Raw genomic sequence first — 7,720 nt, 5'->3', positions numbered from 1 at the left:
TGTTGTTTGAAGTCTCAGCGACAGCAAAGACTTCTCTCTGCCAGCACCTGGAGTCTCTGGAGAGACTCCTATTCTGCCAAGTGGTGCTGTTCCAGTTCCTGGGACCCTGAAAGGAGAAGCTGGCAGTCTAAGAGGAAGAAATCCACGCCCAGAATGCTGTGCAGGGAAAAGATCGACGCAACTCCGATCTGCAGCTGAAAAATTGACGTGCCGCCGGCTTCGCAGCTGAAAATCGACACTTGCCTGCAACGCGACCCGAAGATCAATGCCTGGGGCTGGAGAAACGCTGCACAGCATCACTGACGGAGGCTGGTGAGATCTCAACCCGCACTTCGTAGTTTTCAGATCATTGTGCGGCTGGATTTCTGACGCAAACACTGCTGGGCATGTAAAAATGACGCAAGGCCTGCCCCAACCTGAGAGTGCTGACCGGATCGGCGCATCGCTTTCCTGCGGACAGAGGATGACGCGCCCCAACCCGACGAAAGGAGCAACGACGCATGGTCTCGCTTGTGAGTGAAATCGACGCATCGCAAGCCCTTTTTGGCGCACACTCACCCGTGCGGGGTTCTTTTTGACGCACCCAAGATACATTTTCACTCTAACAGTGTTAGTGTGTGTTTTAAGCTACATGAAGACTCTTTTTGCATTTTTATTGATAACTTGACTTGTGCATTGTGGATTTTTGTCATTTTGGTCTTGTTTCAATTAGATAAATACTCTCTATTTTTCCAAACCTGTGTTGTGTCATTTTGTAGTGTTTTCATTAAGTTACTGTGTGTTTTGGTACAAATACTTTACACCTAGCACTCTGAAGTTAAGCCTACTGTTTGTGCCAAGCTACCCAGGGGGTAAGCAGGGGTTAGCTGAGGGTGATTCTCTTTTACCCTGACTAGAGTGTGGATCCTTGCTTGGGAAGGGGGTAACCTAACTGACAACCAAAGACCTCATTTCTAACAGGGGTACTGTCAGGAAAACTATTGCCAGCATTGGTAAATTCTTCCCTCGGCAAAAACAATTCCCCTTTTCCTTGTACCAACGTTGGTTGCAGCGACGTCCTCATTACCGGTGGCACTTGCGGAGGCTGTTCTTAGAACTAGCTTCTTCAGGTTTAACTGCCACTCAAGATGGTGGCCGCAAATCCTTGTGAGGTCAGCGCTCTAGTGTTTCTACCATAGTCTTGTGCTGAAGCTTCCCTCCAGCTGTTTCTCTCTCGGCGCCCTGCACTTCAACTGTTTTGCCTTTTGAAGAAACTGAATTTGTTCCTTCTTCCAACAACTGGCTATCGGCTTTCTGAGGAGAATTAGTTTTGGCTTAACAGAACTTCAAGCAACTGCAGTAAGGGATTTCCTTTTGTATGATTTCAAGACTTGCCAATATATATATATATATATATATATGTATATGTCCATATATATTCAAGAACTCTTTGCTTTGCAGGCCTTTCAGTCTTAGAAACAAATGCTCAGACTAATTCCTAGAGACTCTGATTGAGAAAACTGAATCTTTGGAAGGAGTTTTCATTTCTTGTAAAAGACATTAGTAGTTTGTATATTTGTGAACTTTTGAAATGCTCACCAGAGAACCGTGGAAACCTCTGACTCCTGGAGAAAAGAAGATATTAAGTTAACATTGTTCTCTTAGACAGAGGATAGTCTCTCAAAAGATCCAGGTTAGGAGAACAATAAAATTGGGTGAATCTGAATGGCTGAACAGTTGAATACACAGTAGGAAGGTACTTATCTATGCTGTTATCACCCGACTGCAGGTCCTTCCTTTAAAGAAATCCCAATAAGAAGAAAGGTGGAGGTTTTCAGAGACACACACTGAATATTCTAACTTCAAGTGGGAAACACAGGCTGGAACTGGATCTGGAGGTGGTCTCCCTTTTTCTGTTCCCATTCCCCTTTCCCCCTAGCGGATGCAGAGTTCAGATAATCAGTTAAAGTCTGAGCACGCATCTGTTGGAGGGAGTTGGGTAAAAGGCATTTGCTCCTGTGGAAGTTTGATTTAATGGGTAATCTTCTGATACCCACCTAGCTGGGGGAGAAACAAGTGCCCATCGCAGTCCCCTGAGTTTGACGATAAATGCACTTGTCAAAAGTTAAGAAATTGCTGGGGGGCGCAAGAGAGCCCATGGCTAGATGGTCCCATTGCAGCGTAGCTCTGCTGGCCGGGATCAATAATCCGTCAACTGTCCTGCCATCCCCCTATAAGTTTTACATATAAAGACAGCAGAGACATGGGTAGCTGCTGGCAAGCTGCGGACTTGCTGCAAAAGAATTAAGCCCTGACCCCCACGCAGAAACAGGAACGTGTAGATTGGGCCTGTGAGCCAAGGGGTGGACGCATTGATGCCCTGGGCAGCACCTGATAGCAATGCAGGAATGAATAAAACTGAAGTCCAGGCACTCCTGTAAGTAGCAATCCCCTCCCAAACAGTGAGTGGGCGAGACTGCTGGATGATATTGATGTGGCGCGGGAAGAGCGCCTGGGCACAGAAGAGGCCCACAAGGCTGTGTGATTGAAAGCAGCATCTGCTGGCCACCAGCGGGCTATCTAGTGCATGTAGAACGGATGGGAGACCGAGCGATCCTGTTTTTTACAGTATCCCATCAACACAGAGAGTAATCGCTGTTGGGCGAGAGAGCTGGCCAGTATTAGACGAGAGCAGGGAATGCATCAGGGCACTGAAGAGGCCCGAGAGGACGAGTAATTGAAGGCAGCATCTGCAGGCCACAGGCGGCCAGTGGAGCCAATAAGGCCATGGATGGGTCAAGAGACCCGCCGTGAGAGTTCTGAGGCTGGAGGGAGTGCAACTTGGATAAACAGACTCAAATAACCATGTGACACAAGCATTAATCATTGTTACGCTCCTCGAAGGGCTCCTTGGAGGGCCGAACGCGAGAGAGAGAGCCTGATCATAGCGGTGGCACCTCCCACCTGGTCTCCCACCCGGATCCCACAAACTCAGACCACACCAATTTTTGCTTTTGTGGAAGAATTGAGGCCGCAGTTTATTAGGCAATTTTCAACTTACAAGCGATCCTTCAACCACCATTTTCACTTCTTCAAAGAGTTATTGCCCTTCTTTTCATGGGCCTCCAAAGCACTGTGCCCTACATTCAGTGCCGGCCAGTCTGCCTCAGGTGCCTTATCACCATGGGGTGTGCAACCATTCGTTTGCATTCAGGGCAAGCATCTGCTTCCAGCCCCAACCGGAAACCATTTGTTTGCATTCAGGGCAAGCGTCTGCTTCCAGCCCCAACCGGAACGAGCCTGTGCCCTCCTTGTCACGGCCCCAAGCACTGTGCCCTACATTCAGCGCTGGCCAGTCTGACCCAGGTGCCCGATCACCGGGTGACCTTTCACTTCCGCTGCATCCACTCAGTTCCTTCCGGGTAAGCGTCTGCTTCCAACCCAGGCGGGTGACCTTTCACTTCAGGCACCACCACACCTTCCTTTCGGGCAAGCGTCTGCTTCCAGCCCACCGGGTGACCATTCACTTCTGGTATCACTATTCATTTCAATCAGGGCAAGCTTCAGCTTCCAGCCCAAGAATGAATTGGTATCCTGGGTGAACGTTTCCACTCTTCTTTGCCAGTTGACCTAGTCACCTCTACACCAACTTCTTCCGGGCCACAGGCTCTGCCCTTGATTGTTTCCTTCCGGTTTAACACACAAGGCCATTGTGGTAGCCTGTCAGTACCATCCTGGGTCCTGACTGTCACCTGTTTGTGGCCTGTTCCCCTCCAGCAACCTGCCAGGTCTGTACACCAAAAGGACCTCCTGTAAGTCTCCTATGCCTCTGCGACAGTTATCCCCTAGAGTACTCAACCGCTGCTCCTTATCTTCTCTGCGGGTGGGTGGGTGGGTGTCCTCTGAAGAATCCCCATGAGAAAGAGGGCCCCGTGCCAGGCGCCCACAGTTAAATACCTTCCCAGCCACGTTCCTTTTGTTAAATTTATGACCGGGCTGGACCCAGTGTCCCATTTCCTAACCAGTAACCTTCCTTGCCTGCCTTATCTCCCTCCCTTACTCCTGCCAAGTCCGGGTTATGCTCCTTGGGGGATGGCCTCCACTAAGGCCCATGGTCCAGCTATATCCCCCCCGAGGGGGGGGGGGCTGTACCAAGGGGCATAGCGGTGGCACCTCCCACCTGGTCTCCCACCCGGATCCCACAAACTCAGACCACACCAATTTTTGCTTTTGTGGAAGAATTGAGGCCGCAGTTTATTAGGCAATTTTCAACTTACAAGCGATCCTTCAACCACCATTTTCACTTCTTCAAAGAGCTATTGCCCTTCTTTTCATGGGCCTCCAAAGCACTGTGCCCTACATTCAGTGCCGGCCAGTCTGCCCCAGGTGCCTTATCACCATGGGGTGTGTAACCATTCGTTTGCATTCAGGGCAAGCGTCTGCTTCCAGCCCCAACCGGAAACCATTTGTTTGCATTCAGGGCAAGCGTCTCCTTCCAGCCCCAACAGGAACGAGCCTGTGCCCTCCTTGTCACGGCCCCAAGCACTGTGCCCTACATTCAGCGCTGGCCAGTCTGACCCAGGTGCCCTATCACCGGGTGACCTTTCACTTCCGGTGCATCCACTCAGTTCCTTCCGGGTAAGCGTCTGCTTCCAACCCAGGCGGGTGACCTTTCACTTCAGGCACCACCCCACCTTCCTTTCGGGCAAGCGTCTGCTTCCAGCCCACCGGGTGACCATTCACTTCCGGTATCACTATTCATTTCAATCAGGGCAAGCTTCAGCTTCCAGCCCAAGAATGAATTGGTATCCTGGGTGAACGTTTCCACCCTTCTTTGCCAGTTGACCTAGTCACCTCTACACCAACTTCTTCCGGGCCACAGGCTCTGCCCTTGATTGTTTCCTTCTGGTTTAACACACAAGGCCATTGTGGTAGCCTGTCAGTACCACCCTGGGTCCTGACTGTCACCTGTTTGTGGCCTGTTCCCCTCCAGCAACTTGCCATTACTCTTTAGGATCGCATTGTAAGTACCGCCATGCCTTGCTGGGAGCTTTCGCTGCCTGCAAGGCCCCCCCACTACGTAGGTGCGCCTCAATTCTTCCACTCTATGAATTGCCTCTTTCATTCAATGATGCCCATCTGATATGTGTACCCCATGGGGACAATGCTAGTCTGGCTGCTGCAAATTAAGCTATGCTTAATCCTACCTCTGGTTACCCCCAACAGGAATTTGGTCATGAGGCCGTTTAGCCTTCATCTTGACAACTATATGCTATCTTGGGATTGAGCCCCTATCTAGGACCTCCTGGGGATGGTCTCTGATGATATCACCTCTTTCACATCCATGGCCCTAGCCAACTCAGTGAGGGATTCCCTCAATCTGAAACAAGTTGCCCCTCGATAGCGGATGATCAAAATATCTGAGTATCTTGCAACCCAGGCTTTGCGAGCCATTCGACCCTTGTGTGCCGAAGCAGGAAAATTGCATCCTCCCCCTGCTGCCGGCTCTTTATGCCCTTCCACACTCCTGACGGTGTGCTCTCACTGGCTCATCCCATTCCTCGAACAGGCATCAACTCCGAGAACTCATCCAATTCACCATTTTCAGGCATTAGTGGAACCTCCTTGTTGGCCGATCCCTTTCCTTCAATACTGCCACTGAGCCATTCACCTCCTGGATCACCCCTACCAGGACCTGCCACGTCCTCCGAGGCCAGACCTAAATCGCCGCTGTAGGGCACTCCCTCCTCAGGACTCGTATGATCCACATCCGTTTTGCAGCTGACCTAAAATGAAATAGGCGTTAGCATAATGAAAGGTGTCAGTGTTATTGGAGTGCAAGTGCGGGCACCTTTGTTATATTCTAACTAGTGAACCCTGAAAATCATTGGGGTAATGGAACGGACTTAAGGGTGTGTCCACCTGTAAATGCAGATGGACCTGACTCAATGGAGAGACATAAGATCTGTCCTACTTCCTTCCCCTAATCAGACCCACTAGTCCAACGCTTTACTTAACCCCATCCACCTTACTATTGTGCATCCATTATGAGACTGGAACAAGGGTGTCTGTGGGGCTTTTATTGTATAGCAAAAAGGTGCCTTCTAAAATATAGGGAAGTGGGAGGGAGGGTTGGGGGGTATAAGTACTTGGAAATATACTTGGAAATACAGGTGGACTCCGTCCATCCATACTAGCACCATAGATAGTTTACGAGCAGAGAGAAAACAGCTCAGCCCCACTATCTTCATTTTACTGTGCCTCCCGTTCCTGCTTGCTCCACCCAGTTGCTTAAACTTATCTGGTGTTCTTGCCCCCGGCCCTTTACATTTTTCCCGTTTCCCTTTTCTTCATTAGTTACCCCCTTTGCCATTTCACTGCAGTCTCTCCTTTCTTGTTAACAATCTTGCTCAATTTCACCTGACTACAGGCATTTGCCCCCCTGCTGTCCCTCCCTGTCACGCTGGACACGTGCATTGCAACACCTGATATGTCCAAGAGTTACCCCATGCCTCCTTTTTTTTTTTTCTTCTTTCTTTTCCTTAAAAGCCTGCTAGGCATCTCCTACTGTTCCTTGAAATTACGGTATTAAGCTGAGTTACCTTTGGCACGTTGTATGCACTCAAGCCGCTTTGACTACCCACTCATCTTTCCTTCACATGTGTGCTCGTCACTGAGTAGTGCTTACTTGTGTTACTGTGCTCACCTACTTAGAACAATGATGACAACCTAGGATGCCTGAGAGGCAACTCAATCCCTTCCCATTTCACCACAGACCTAAAAGCTTTTGAATCCCCCAATATAAAATTACTCCTATAGCATTTGTTTTCCCGCACTTTGACTTATACCCATACTTGGAATTGAAAACCGTTTTACGTGCACCAACCTCCAACCATTTCTGCCTTTCACATTCCCCTGATCAGATGTGTGTTTTTTTTTTTTGTTTTTTTTTTTTACAAACCTACCACTCTTTCTGCCTTTCACCAGGCCTATATTATGCCATACCGCACTCCCCTTGACCCACCTTGCACCGATGTGGCGCACTGGGGAAGGGGGAAGAAGGAGCGGAGAGCGCTCAGTATCTCCCAACTCCCTCCACCCCAAACCCTCAGCAAGGTGCCTTGCACAGCCACCCAAGTCAGAAGAGGGCCCAGGTATACCTCCCACTACAACCAGCCGGGTGGGCTTTCTAATGCAAACTCCCCTGCCAACGAGGACTATGCACCTGCTGTAGACATTGCCGTCTGTCCAGCAAGGTGAGAACCTAACAGTAAAAGACAATGCTGTTGTTGAGGCAAGTTTTTTTTTTTTTTTTGACTTATTGTAGTTTCACCTCCTTGGGTCACCCTGAAGGGTAAATAATGCTAAGGATATGGGTCTCAACCGTAACGCACGTGCATCACTGTTTGTGTAACTGGTTGATGCGCTCCTCAATTTAAGGGTAGTACCTAAAAAAGACCCACCAGAAACACTGCATTTGGTAATTTTTGTTGGGTGATTGTTTGCACATGTTCCCCTTTTGCATATCAGTCTTTTCAATCCCTCTTGGTTGTGCTTTTCCACATCTCCTTCATCCCTTTAAATACATTATGCACCCATTCCCCTGTAACCAGTGCATTTTCATATTGTTTTGTGTGAGCCTTATTCTTTTTTTTTTTTTTTTGTATACCTCATTCCCAAACCTCCGCTCAAAATTACCATTGCCAGCAGAATACATCACCACTGTACTCTATGCCACACT

Source organism: Pleurodeles waltl, chromosome 6 (genome assembly GCF_031143425.1).
Source record: "Pleurodeles waltl isolate 20211129_DDA chromosome 6, aPleWal1.hap1.20221129, whole genome shotgun sequence".
In the NCBI taxonomy this organism is placed as follows: Eukaryota; Metazoa; Chordata; class Amphibia; order Caudata; family Salamandridae; genus Pleurodeles; species Pleurodeles waltl.
The sequence above is the reverse complement of the archived record's forward strand: the minus strand, read 5'-3'. Positions refer to the sequence as shown.